The 14,327-nt window shown below is 46.7% G+C and overlaps 1 protein-coding gene across 7 annotated transcripts in view; it reads left to right on the top strand.

Annotated features, from left to right (window-relative positions):
• Nucleotides 1-14,327, top strand: part of TCF20 (transcription factor 20) — a 130,908-nt gene that overhangs the window by 39,840 nt on the left and 76,741 nt on the right. The gene's annotated exons all lie outside the window — the stretch shown is intronic.

Raw genomic sequence — 14,327 nt, 5'->3', positions numbered from 1 at the left:
ATGCAGTAAGTGCAGCTATTTGCCTCCAGCAATGCCCACCTCTGCACAGAAGTAGCTGTGTCACAACAGTCTTCTCCAGGAGACTGCATCTTGCATCTCCTGTGCCTGTGTCACTGCAATGACTCTGAATATGCTGATGGTTCAGGTATGATGGCTCATTCTCTCAGGAAGGGTCTCATACTGTCTCTTCCCCTTGGTCCAAACAGATGCACTCTGGATGATGGTTTACATGTAGATGTAAATGCTTTTCTGTCATGCAAGCATAAAAACATGCAGAGTTTATAAGGAGAAAAATGACACAGGCAATGGACAGGCAGTTTTACTGGGTGCTGTGGCTTGCAGACTGTTGTTTGCTGATAGGGCACTGCACCGACTTCCTATTATGCTTCACAGGCCAGCAGTGACCTATGGACCACAGTTTGTGTGATGCTGTTCTAGGGCTTTATCTATTCTAGAAAAAGGAAGACAAATGATGCATAGTTTATTGTTTCATTGTAAAGCTAAATGATATTGTGGAAGGGTTTGGGGTGTTTTTTAATTCTTGCATGTGCTGCAGCTGTGTTTCTGCTGTCAGAGGTGAAATATCTGTCCTGATTTCATCAGTGTAGATGCAGATAAATGTACTTGAAGCTACAGAAGACTCCTACCTTTATAATGTAATTCTTTTTGGAAGCATCTCCAAGTATTACTAGCTCCTTTTTCCTGCTTTGAGGGGACCACTTTAAGCCATTCATATTATTATGCCTTCCAAAGGGTTTTTTCTTTCAGCTTGGTTTGTAGACAGTGCCCCAAGGAGTCAATAGATATAAATATGAAGAATATTAAAATCTCCAAAATCTTACTGACTAAAGGGAAACCTTACAAGGCATTCCACTGCTGCCGTCTCGAGTTAGCTGTGCTACCACTAGTGATAAAGCAGAGGAGTTTGAGATCATCTCTGGCTTGTTAGAGACAAGATCAGAATTTAGAACTGAATACCTACTGCTCAAGGCTTTTGAACAGTCATGAAAACCTGGTCTTTGTTTAGATGCCTTAGTCTTAGCTGAGCATTTAGAAGATGCCTTTCCTACTTAGACATGCAGTGATTATGTATGGGATGCCTGAAGGACTACAATCAGCGGTCCTGTCTTAAGGTACCTATTGCTACTAACACTTGTAGTGCTCCTCATGGTTTCTAACACCATCTGTTTCTTTTAGAAAGTGCAACTCTGGGCCAGAAAACAGTGCAGTTTTGTTGTCATATAGCCATATTGATAGGACAAGAAAGAATGGCACTGCTCAGTGTTCCTATCAGAGTAGTTGGAAAATGCATCTGCCAGGAAGGATTTAGTAATGGGTGTTAAGATAATGAGCTACAGGGAAGTGGACTGTGACCTTTCACTCCTTGCCATCTCTACTTTTCTCCCAGTTCACAAGGTCTTCAGAAAAAGGAAAAGCTGTTACTATTGCTGACTGCTCAACTCATGCAGAGTTCTTGATCTCTGCAGATGCTATGTGTAATACTCGTGCAGTGGGATTCACTGGGAAGGGTGACAACCAAGAAGATAGGGATTTATTTGCTTTAAACCTGAGGCTTGTTCAGGTTTTGGTGGTTGTAATCTCCAAAATTAGATGGTTTGTGTTTGGATTTAAGATAGCCTCAATTGGGCCCACTGGGGAGAAACCGCTGTTTATGCACCCTAAAGTAACCACCTTGTCCTTGCCACAGAGTGGGTCGAAGGGGAAACAGGACTCATTCAGGGCTCAGGAGTGAGACGGGTGTGGGGGATGATTTTCAGGGAATCAGTCTGGCTGCTGGAAGGAGTTGGGCCCCATTTAAAATGGCTGCTGCCGCATTCAAGGGGCCATTTTAAGTGCCTGTTATCCTACTCTCGTTTAGGGCTGTAATTTGAATGAATGTGAAGCCAACAAAAATGTTAGTTTCCAATACAAATCTGTTCTGATTTGGGGATTCATCTGAGTCCCAACAATGCGTAAAGTACTGCAGAATGAGAGGTGATACATTGTGGAAATGTAAGATATGAATTTTATATTTATTACAGACTTGGCAGGGTGCTTTTCACGTCACCATTCTGGTACAATTTTGATTAGATTTTTATGCTGAGCATTGGAGAAACACTGCTTGTGTGTACGTAATTCTCTTTCCCTATTGTGCATCCCTTCTCTGATAAGGAAAAATCCGTGCTGATGAGAGAGGGTTGACACTCATTGCACTGTAACAATACAGTTCAGACAATGCCAGTAAAAACTTCCTCTGCCAGTGTGGAAGATGTGTGTTGACATGGAGCAGAGTGCCACTAGCAGTGGGAGAACAGGTATGTTTCTGTCTCGCCCAGCTGACCTCTGCAAGTGTTTGTAAGGGTGATGGTAGTTTCTGTCATCTTGCCGTGTATGGGGGAACCTTTTCGATGGTCCTCAGTCCCTCTATTGATCTCATTTGTCATAAATCGTTGTCTTGTAATGTATTTTGTTTACTCCCAGCATTTCTGGCTCTGAACTCGCATCGAAAGCAGGTAAAATTCATCTGCAGATGGAGTGCTGTCTGCTCTTTCACAGGTGTTTGTTTGCTTTGGATGGGAAAGCATCAGGGAAATACCCTTCTCTGTAGACTACCTTACAGAGTCAAAGTTGTGGGGCAGAGGTGAATCTGATGTGTATATCTATATTTAGTTTTTTATGCAACCCTTGTCTTTTGTATGGAGCTTTTTACAAGCACTGGTGCATGTATTTCACCTTGCTTTGTGTCAAAAGTAGTACTCTCCCCATTTTATAGCTTCATGAAGAGCTGTGTTGTGTGGTTTGAGATGGTGCAGGCAGTCTGAATTAAAACTGGGAACTAAACCCACACTTCTCAGATTCTTGGTTCAGTGTCCAATATTTAGGAAGAATGAGGAAAAAGGCAGGATGATTTTTGTGCTTATCTAAAGATACATTTCAATATTTTTGTGTTGAATCGGCCTGTGGAGATGAACAGCTTCAATGCAGCATTCTTCATTAGGATAATGATCTTGAAAAGGGGTTTAGAAGGACGAAAATGTAGGGGTTTTTTGCATCCTCACTGCAAACTGCATTGTAATTGTACTGCAGGAATGCACTTGGCATGTGGCATTTGGTGGAATCAAAAGATTTGACTCAGTGTGATACTGGCAGAGCAACACATATGAGCAGACGATCATCAGCAAGTTTATTTACCACAATAAGATTATAAATTGTTATCTGTGCTGTAGTAGTTTGACTCTGTGATCTTTCTTCATTGCAATAAGTAGTAAAACGTTTGCCTAAACTATTAGGAGGTTGCTTGATTTAGTGTTTCTGTGACTCAGCTAGCAAATGGTAACTTGTTAGTTGTGGTAACTCAATTGTTTATTTCTGTGTTTGTAGCTCTTGAACTGATTTTGGTGGGTAACCATTGTCAATGTGAGGCATGTGAAAAGAAAAAGCCTGGGATTTACCTGGATGTAATCACTGTTCTCTGGATAGAAGCAGATCTGTTTGTAGAGCTGATGGCAAAAAGAAATTGGAAAAGTTTTGTCTGTGTCTAAGTTGCTGGCTTACTGAAATAAATCTGTCACCTTCATCTGAGCTGTGAACTTTTATATTCAGTTTTGGCTGCAAATGGACAAAGCTGAAGGTGGTGTTACACAGGTTAGTACTTTATTCCCTATCCTCCTACAGATGGAAGACCGACTCGTTGTGGAAAAGGTGGAGAGCCTTCCATTTTTTGAGAACCAAGCTGGGCATTTGGGTAGCCAAAGATCAGTCCATAGCTTCGTATCACCCAACAGTGATGTGTGAAGTCAGGTGGCTCCAGCCTATCCAAAATGAACCTGTGGTCTATGCCCAGCCCTTGGGCTGCAGATCATCTACCCGAGGTCTAAAACCGTAAAATAGCCCACATTCAGGGTCTATGTCTCCAAGAGGAAACCTTGCTTTCAGTGTAAAACCACTGGGCACTTATACTCACTGATGGAAGGAAATTGGCATGCAGTAAGATGGGGTATGAGTTTATGGCTCCTCTGCTCTTCATGACTCTTTGGTGTGGGCATTTTTCATATGCATTTAAGAGCTGAGCTGCTTCCTCCAGCAGTGTTGAGTAAGAGTGGCTACAGTATGAGTCGGTGTGCAGTGCCCAGTGTGCTGTCCGCTCAGAGCACAGCTTATCACTCCCTTCCCAGGGTGAACAAGCCCTTGGATAATGCTTGGATTTTACAGGAGGCCATGCAGGATCAGAGCAGCAGCAAGGTGATGGGATGGGACTGTGGAGCTGTGAGACCAGCAGGGATGCACTTGCCATACCAGACACAGCTGGGACATGTCGGGATTGAATGTGCCCCGGTCAAGGCAGGAACATTGGTGATGCAAGTGGAGAGTGCCTGTGTGGGGACGGTGACATTGCTCTGCAGAGCCAGAAGCCAGAGGAGCCCCCGGATCACGCTGGGGGCAGGTCGTACTGGTGGGACCCCGCCTCTCCCCTGCCTTTGCCCCGCGCGGGGGAGACCGACGGTGCCCGGCGGAGGAAAGGAGGGGAGCCGGTGCTTCCCGCGGGGAGCGCGGGCTGGCATCTGAGCAGTCTCACCTGTGGCCCCACTGCCTCTCACCGGCCTTTCCTGGCTCCCTGCCGCCTCTCTCCAGCTGCCAGCCCCCCGCCCGCTGACAGGAACCGCATCCCCTGGCCGGGCTGGGAGCAGGGAGGAGAGGACCGGCTCCCTCGGGCCCCTGACCCGCCCCAGCAGAGCGCCGGGCTGCTCCCCGGCTCCCCGTGTCAAGCGCGTGTTTGAGCTTGTGCTAGTCTCCTGGACACCTTCCCGGTGAGTTTTCCACAGAATGACTACAGATGAAATGCAATTAGACGCAGATGGGGGGAGGGGTGGGAGATGAGCCGAGTTTGAAAATGGGAGGGGAACGATTAATTGCGAGGCCGTGAAGCAGGACCGGCATGTGCGGGAGAGATGAGTGCGACCATCAGAGGTCCCCGCTGGGAAACGCTCGCTGGGCTGGGGCCGGGAACCTGAGGAGGTCTCTGTGCTCTCAGCTGCTGCTGCCCGCCGCTGTTGTGGTTGCTGGAGAGCCAGAGGGAAGCAGCAGGCGTGTCTCAGAGATGATTAATCATGTATGGCAGCAGTGAAGGAGGACGCGGTGCGCACACGGAGACAGCACCTCTCTCCTTAGCCCTGCGCGCCTTTGGCTCGCTGACAGCGATTCCTTCTGCTCGGAAAACCAGCCCTAGAGGAGGGCAGCCAGAGGGGGACCGTGTTTCGCCTGAGCCAGGAGACCAGACCGCTCCTTACCCATCCCATCCTCCGGGAAACTTAAATCTCCTGGGTCTGGAGAAGAATGAAACACATGTGAAAGCAGGGAGTTGAACTAGTCCAGGTGGGAGGAGAGGCAGACCTGACTGAAGGTTTAATTAGTGAGGAGCACGGAAAAAATAAAAGTAGGTTTGGCAACAGCAGGCTGTAAGTGCTTCCCAGTTGGAGAGGTGGGGACAGTCCAAATTGTTGTTACAGGTCTCTCTTTGCCTCAGGACTTTGCCGCCTCTCCCTCCACACCTCGGCAATACCTGAAGGGGAAAAAAACCCAACAAATAAAAACATAATTTGGCTTTCTTTTGGGAAAAACGTTTGGGGAAAGCATCTCCAGGATCTGACTTTTATTCCTGCAAAGAAAAGCTTAAGAAATAGGAACCTGCCTTTTTTTCTGTGTGTGATTTTTTTGCGAGGTCAGAGCCCCACAAAAGGTGAGATCCAGAAGGTGAGAATATCAAAAACTTCAGAGAAGGAGACATGGCTAAACTAGGACCAGTGGCAGGCTTGCAACTTTTTGCCAGGCTCCCCAGTCTAATGGCCATTACCTGCAGTGGTCTGCACACACATCTTCACCTTTTAATTTCTCTTGCAAGGACTGAAAAGTGTCCCCTTTTTTCTACATCCCTCATCAAAGATAAGGCAGTATTCTTCCCACTATAATTTACAGTCCCTTTAACCTCAAAGACTCCCCCCTTTCACAGTCTGTAACAGTTCTTTTTGAGAGCTTTCCACTGAAGAAAGGTATTTGATTGTATTATCCTACCCCTGTTTCCCTCTGCTCAAGATTTCCTCAAACACCTTTAAGTACAGTGCTGTCTTCTGTCACTGAGGTGGGATCGCTGAGCTAATTTTTGTAAGGCTGCTTGGACTCACTACCTTTACGTTTGCCCCTGCAAGAGATTGTTATTTAAGGCTTATAAACAGCTCCACATTTTCCACGTGCCACTTCTTCATGCAATGCAGAGCTGTGGCCAGAATCTGGAATGTACTAATTTCTTTAGTTTCCTCCTTTTTTTTTCCTTAATTGTTTCAAATGGAGCTAAGTAGTATTTCACAAAGCTAAGTATCATCACAAAATAAGAGAGGAGTAGGGCATAGATTGTTCAAAGGTGGGTCTCTCCAGACAGTTAAGTTTGTTATGAAATGTGTGCTGCAGAGCTACTGCAGGCTGCTACTGGGGAGATTGGAGGTACCTCTGTATGGTTGTTTTGGGATTCCTGGATTAAAAATAAAATCAGCAATGTAGTTTCTCAAGCAGAATTGAAACACGTTGGTGGCATCAGAAGCTGACAAAACCAAGAGCTGAATAAATACTTAATGCTGTGAGACCTCTGCTCACAGCCAGTAGTCATGGAAAACAGGACAGAACAGATGTGGATGCCCAAGCAAGTGAATAGTACTACTTCATTCATTGCTGTTTTGAAGTGATACATTCTCCTCTCCTCACCAATTTGCCGAGCTTCCTTTGTGGTTTCAGTGGCCTGGGACAGTAGTGGGAAGAACGTGCTGGAAGCAGCTGGTGTGTTACATCCACGGCAGCCCAGCAAGTCTGATTTTGGAATCTGGGCAGAGCTGCTTTGCTAAGGACTTAAAGAGGGGTGTCTCTGCCTTGGCTGAAGGGCCCATCTACTTGTTTTGAATGGATGGATTAAGAACAGGTAGAAGAGCGGGGGGCATCCACAGACTGGTATAACACAACTCCATTTGGAACTTTTCCTGAAACAGCTTTCTCTAAGGATGAGCAGCAAAGGGTGGGGCAGCTGGTGGTCTGTGGTGCCTTCTTCATCCACCAAGGGGCTGAAGTGGGGGTCATGTAAAGGCTTACCCCACAGTATATCTAGTTTAAGAGAGAGGAGAAAAACCAGGGATGAAAGGATGCAAACCAGGGACAGGATACAATTTGCTCACTCAGCTGGTGGATGGGCAGCCAGAGGTATGTGTTGCTGATTAATGTGAACTATTGATCGATCTCATTTGGACAGAGGTGATGCTGTGGAGAGGAATAGTGTCCACCTTCCCACTATTGGACCATCCACGGGTTATTTAGTCCTTTTCCAGTTTGGGGACCATTTTGGTGAGCCTTCCAGCTTTGTGTTGCCTTCCAGCAGGAGTGCTTGTTGCAGTGGCAGGGTCTTTGGCCCCCTGGGGACTGTATCTTGTGAGAGTGGGGGTGGGCAGGATTCCCCCATCTCAGCTGGCACCTTGGGAGCCACCTGGTCTCCTCCCCTGCCAGGGGATGCTTTCTGACTGTGTAAGGGGAGCTTTTGGAGGAGCCAAGGGCTGGCTGCCAGGCTTCCTTTAATTCCCCCAGCTGGCAAACAGGAGGCCTGTGTCGGTTGCCGGGGCAATGGCAGGAAGCTGTGTTAGTTTAATGAAGCATTGGGAAGGCTGCTGTTTCTTTCAGGGAAGTGGGGGCTCTCTCGTCTGCCAGGATGCTCTGCCGGGATGGAGGGACTGCAGCTAAAGGACTCCTAGGTCACGATTGCCATGCCCTTCCCCTCGACTGCTGCCCTCAGCCCTTCCCAGGGTGCAGAGGCCAGCATCGGGGCCATCCCTCAGCACACCATGTCTGTCTCCTCCCCTTCCACTCGAGCCCAGCATTTCCAGTGCCATGCTGTCAAACTTGTCCTCTTCCAAAAGTGCCTGCTGTTTCCCAGGGAAGACCCCCCCCAGTCCCACTCGTGTGTTGAGGACCCAGTCCTCACATTAGGCAGGGTGACTCCCTCCCTGAATGTCCCTTCCCATTCACTGCCCGCCTGGGGTGCAGTGGTTACCTAATTGGGGTGTTGAACTTACTTCTTTATTTAAGCAAATGAAGATTTGAAGCATCAATGTCTTCATAGTAAAGGTGACCTACAAAAGAGGAAGGAGAAGAATGAAGAGGGGGAAGGGGGAAAGTGCCTTGTGTTATTCCCCTTTTCTAGTGTCTCTTTTTGATTTAAAAGGGATCTAATGGGGGGCTTGGGCTTTTTTATCCTTCTTTGCTTCTTTTCTTCCCAGTGTGTTATTTCAAATACAAAAGGATTTCTGGTCTTGTTTAACCTCTAGGGGGGAGGGGGAATTTGATGCACAAAGTGAGCTGTAATAGGCTTATGACTATTCAGATAAAACTTCATTAACTGAGTGTTTAAAAAAATAAGCCTTATTCAGACCTATTAAAAATCAAGAGAGTGTAAATGGGTGTGAACAAACAAATACTAGGTAGAGAGGTTGTCTGAAAGTTCAGTAAGCCATGTCCATTTAATAAAAGGGTAAGGAAAAAGCCTCAGGCCACAGACGGATAAATTTTCACACGAAAATAGGGTGAAATAAGGCTATTGTCTTGCAAAGGGAAAAAAGCGCCCATTTTATATGTGAAAAGAGAGATATATTTGGTGAAGATACACAAACAGAAATGCATCTGATTTTTTTTCCCCTTTTCTCCCCTCCCCTACTTTTTTTTGTTCCCATTTAAAATACTGTATAAACAAATGTTGTCCTGGATGATGCTTCTTCAGCTAAAGTAGCAGCGCATCGCGTTGTCCTGCAGGAGCAGCTTTCCACACCAGCCCTTGCAGGGCCAAGTCCCCGCCTCCCTAAGCACAGTGGCACATTACACGTGCCCATGCCCAGGGCGGCACTGTCGTCCAGGGGTTTGCAGGCTGCCTGTGCCAGCCCTGCCGTGTGCATGGAGCACGAGGAGCCGTCTCTCAGCCGAAACCCACATCAGCCCAAACTCTCCAATGGCCTGTTGCTAGCCCGACTCTCTGGCCCATTTCTCCCTGTATGTGAGAGTCTCATGCCCTGTGGACAGCTGGTAATTAAAAAACCGTGGAGGGGGATATTACTGAGTTTACAGTAGTTATTTGTGAGGCTGCTGGAGGAGGGGGAGAGAGATCTATCCCCAGGGAAAGCTGCACTGACGAGGGGTGGGGGGGAGCAGGAGGGAGGAGGAAGTGGGGGCGAGATTGGCAGGTGACTGCCAGTTCCGAGGAGATGACAGCAGCAGCAGCTCCGTCAGTCCCACTTGAACACTGCACTGCAGGTACTGGGTTAATGGGTGGGAAGTGGTGAAGAAGAATATCAGGGTGGGTGGCTGGAGGGGAGGGTGTTGGTGTGGGGGAGTTGATTTCTGTTAAACGCCAAGATGGAGATGACACTATATACATGTAATCATTAGGCTTCATTCCTAAGACTATTTTCCTTCATATAATTTTTTAAATGCAGAGAAAGCTTTCCCTAAACCTGACAGTATTCTACCTACAATCACTTTCCCCTTGCCAAATACTACCATGCTCTACAAAAACGGTCTGAAATGCTGTACTATTTTTGACCATTTCATTTGAGTTATTTGTAGTGAAATTTTAATTTTTAAAGTGCTAGGAATAGGCTCCTCAGTCCCACATAATCTCCATGTAGCAAGGCCTTTTTACTGAATGTGAGACTGCATTACAATCTAAATCTCACAATTTTCTTGTTTGATGACACTGACTATCCAACTAGAAAATTCATGTATCCTCCTTTTGCAGGACTGGCAGGTTAGACCTAGACTGAAGTCCTGATTGACATCTGCAGATAGCATTCTTGCTCATGCTCTCTCTCTCTCTCTCTCTTTCCTCTGTGCTCATGCTCTTTTCCTCCCTGTTACCTTTCGGAGGGCAAAGCATCTGTTTGCAAAGGGCTGAGTACACATGCTGCACAGGGAGATAAAAGCAAAGAGCCCCTCATCCCGTGTTAGAATTCACCGATCTGTAACTCAGGGGGCTGGCGACAGGGTTTGACAAGGGTTGAAATCTTCCTGTCTTTTTCCCTCCTGGTATATTTGAGTTTGAAAAACAAAACCAACTGAGGTTATCTCAGATGTGCAATATTAGAGGATTTAGATGGCAGCTTTGCTATCAGCTTCATTTTTTTGTGCACAAAGAGAGAAGGAGGATCGTGGATTTGCACCTAAGCCACACAGAGTGATTCCAGTGCCTTGGTTGATCACAGTGGAGGAAGCCCATGCCTCTCCTTGTCCACTACAGCAGAGTTCAGCCCCAAGGGCCTTACAACAGGCAGTGCCTCAGCTGGAGTCCTGTCCCTTCCCTCCCTGCAGCAGAAGCCAAGTTTAAGGAATTGGCTGAGAGTTCAAGGTGCATGTATGACTGTAGACCTGCATGGTACAGATAGCAAAGAGAAGCTTAAAAAATGTTCCTATCCTTTTCTCTCCCAGCAACAACAGCCCCCCTGTAAAATATTTAGCCATAAACATATGCCTTTTCTTTCTGACTTGCCATGATTGTGGAGGGGGCCACCACCTATGCCTGTGCACCTGTGGTGTTACAGGTTTTAGTTTAGAGACTAGGTAAGGTGTTCTCAGCTGTGAAAACAGCTGATGAGCTGGTCTAAACGTCCGGTTTAACCTGTGACTCAGGTATGGTACTGGTTTGCTTATCAGAAACACCTGCAACAAAAGGGGAAAACCTCTTCTGATTTTCCAGTACTGACATAAGTACACTAATTTATGTTACGTAGAGATACATATTTTGACTGCTTGACAAAGAAAATCATGCTCATGACAGCTTCTTGTCAAGCAAGTAATCCTACTAAATAGAAGCATGACCAGCACCATCCATTTTTGCGTGGTAATTTCCAAAGTCCTGGTATGGCCAGTTTTAGGGAACTCTGTTTTAATCTGGTGATTACCTGTAGTCTTCACTGAATAGCACTGGAAGCACTGGGCATTTAGCAGCTTTGAAAATTACATCATAGGCACCTTAAATGTACTTCTCAAGTGTGCATTGGTTTTAAAGCTTAGCAGCTGGCCTTTTGTCCATATATATAGATCACACACACTCTGACTTGCTTATCAGGAATGGCACTTAGTTGAATGCAAAGAAAAATTACATGTTTCTCTCCTACCTTCATCTTCCCCTTTCCTGTTTTCTGTGTGGAATGAGGATCTGGGGATGCCTTGAGCTGGACCATGAACCCCCCCCTTGCCTGTCAGTTTTGCTAGGGATAGAAGGGACTTGCTGTGTAAAGTGCTACCTGCTCTTCAGATGCTTGCAGTACAACCTGCTGTATTTTCATTGGCGTGTGGCAGTGGGAGTTTTAGATGCACAAAGCCTTGCTTGGGGGCACGGGGGGCTGGGGGAAGACACCAGCAGAAGACACAAATGAAACTGCTAGTTCAGAGCTCACAATTAACAGGACTGAGATTTTGAGCAAGTCTCAGGGTAGTGGGAATGGGTAACACGAAGCCAGCACTGGGAGCTCATTTTAATTTCAACCATCTTGTGCATGTGTAGTTGGCTGTCTTTGTTTAAAGAACTTGGCCTTCAGGTAGATTTTATTTGGACGGCTTGCTTATCCAAAGAACATTAATGACTTTCCTTGAGGAGTTGCAGCCAGTACCTTTGCACCCTGGTTCTCCTCTAGCCCTGTTTTCTCTTTTCCATAATCTCCCGGTGCCCAGCAGCAAGCCTCTAGGGTACATGCGCAAGCAAAAGGAGCTCAAGTTGGGGAATTAATATTCCTGGAACATAACACCAGCAGCATGCACACGCTGAGGAGAATATTAGAGCTATTAGCGGTGGGAGTTTGGAGTGCATGCAATATCTAGATGGAGAATTCAGTGTGATTAATCTGCCTCTAAGCAGCAGCCTCCGGGCTCTGGGAATTCTGTGGCACGTTTGAAATCAGAACTTTTTTTAATTACCTTTCTGCATCAACAAAACAATTGCAGTTGTGTGAAAATAAGCCCATTCAGTCCCTGCCCTGTCTCTATTCTTTTTTTTTTCTCTCTTTTCCTTTTCCGAGGCATGCTGTTGGAGCTCTGAGTATTCACAGTCCCAGCAGCTCTGACAGCATTTTGCACAAGTACAGAGGGACTTAACCTGGGAGGCTTGGCCAGCCTCCAAGTCAGGTAATTGCATCGTGGGCCAAGCTGGAGCAAGCCCGTGCTAGTCGGTGTATATGTGTTAGATTCGTTGCTCTTTCCCCCTCCTTTATTCCTCTTCCCAGCAAATGCCTGTGCCTTCTTTTCTCCCCCATTCACCTCCTCACCTTGCATCCTGGCATGTTGGCAGCCATGTTGCCTCCCTGCCACGGGCAGGTTTAGAGAGAGAAGGAGTGGGATAAACATGGAGGTTTCCTCTCATGCAGTCAGCAGGGTGGGAAAAAATAGATTAAAAAATTGAAAGGAGTCGATATAAAAATGGTAGTAAAGTTGTGGCCAAACAAGGAGCAAGACTTGCTGAAGGATATGAGATTGGATGGGGACCTCCCTGCTTGCAATTCATACCTTTTTCCTCCCTCTCACAGGCAGAGGCAGGAGAGTTTATTCCATCCATTGCAGCCTGGTTTATTGCTGTACCAGCATGGAATAAACTGTAAAACAACAGGGGAAATATTCCCTAACGCTGTGGCTCTGCCAGGGCTGGGATGATGCCCCAAGGCACCAGGATTCAGAGTCAATGTGGGAACAGAGGCTTTGGCCATGGCGCAACTCCAACCTGGAAGATAATCTTCTGGATGCCTGGATTTTATGCTGGAAGCACACAGAGCTGCTGGGGTACAGAAGTTTCCGACAAGTGTCTTGGGTTTCCATGGCTGTTGCCAGCCCTCTGGGGCACTTCAGGCACTCATGGGGTGCTCCCACCATCCAGCAGCAGCAAGCTGAGAATGTACCTGCCAGCTGGTTCATGACAGGGATCTGGATTGCTTCCTCCCTGCTTCTCGCTTGTTCCACAGATTTCCCTCCTGCCTCACTGGCAGGTTGTGGAAAGGGCAGGCTACGATGGTAGTGCTGTTTTCTCCTCCCTTCCAGGTCCACATGGCGATGGGAATTGCTTTGTGGGTCTTGATGAGGGCAGGGATGGAAGTTGGAGAGAGGAGTGGACGCACTGTGAGGATCACAAGCTGTCTCCCTTTTGACTCTGCCGTTCCAATAACTTTGTAAATATAACGTCTGCAATTAGGACAGTTTAATTTTTTAAATTTATTTTTAATTTCACTTGGCTGTGGCTGTGCCCTTGACTTATTCCTCTGAATTCCTGGCCCTCAGGCATGATTAGTACAGTGTCAGTGTTTGAGCTGCCTTGCTTCAAAAGGTGAAAAAAAATCCATTTTAAATAATTAACAGATTTTTATTTTTTTGGGCTTATTTACTGACATGTTTGAGGTGGTGTTAAATTTTGAAAAATTGTTGTTAAAAAAAAGATACACCAGCCAAATAAACAACAAAAAGCCCCAAATCTTAAAACTTTCCAGGTCACATTAAGCCAATAGCTAATTAATAAGCCTTTTTTTTTCTTCTAGGCTTCATTTCAGAAATGACTACAGAAGTCTTATGTCATCAGCTTTTGCTCCCACAGCAGCATCGGAGCATTGCCTTATATTGGGAGTACATCAAAGTCTCCTGGCCTTTCTTTCATCTATCCCAGTCTGTCTTCCCCTCCCCAGGGCACCTAAAACCTAAAAATATACTAGGGAATCGAAAACTCCACTCTTCTCCTTATTGCCTTGCTTAGGCCTTACATACAACTCTGTTACTTTACTCTGACCCCTTTTACTCAAATTGTAGTTTAGTAGTGGTTTCAGATCCCCAGGTGAGGGGAAAAAATCCCAAGTGCCTACTGATGAGCCTTAGCTGTGCCTGGCCCACATCTCCCAGAGCTGTGGCGCAGAGTTGTGTTTGCTCTGTGTGGTCCTGCTTGCCCGGTGGCTCTCAGCGCTGCCTTCCCCGTCTCAGGCACAACCCATAGCATTTGCCTGTTTCCATCCTTCCCCTGCAGTCCCCCTCTGCTGTGCCCCCTCGAGCCTCTCCTGTGGCCACTGCCACCCCTTGATCTTTACCCCTGGACCTCACCCTCCTCCAGTCCCAGCAGGTCCAAAGGGGCCATGGCAAGTGGTTCTGTCCCAGAAGAGCTGCTGGTGCCTGTGCTGCTCTGGAGGATGGCACCTGGGCTGGCACTTGCTGTCTGTCCTGCCAAACCCACTTCTAAAAGGTATTTCCACTGTGGTCACAAAGTTTATTTGTGAAGAAGAACCACCAAA

Source organism: Zosterops lateralis (assembly GCF_965231275.1).
Source record: "Zosterops lateralis genome assembly, chromosome: 4".
NCBI lineage: Eukaryota > Metazoa > Chordata > Aves > Passeriformes > Zosteropidae > Zosterops > Zosterops lateralis.
The sequence above is the reverse complement of the archived record's forward strand: the minus strand, read 5'-3'. Positions and strand labels throughout refer to the sequence as shown.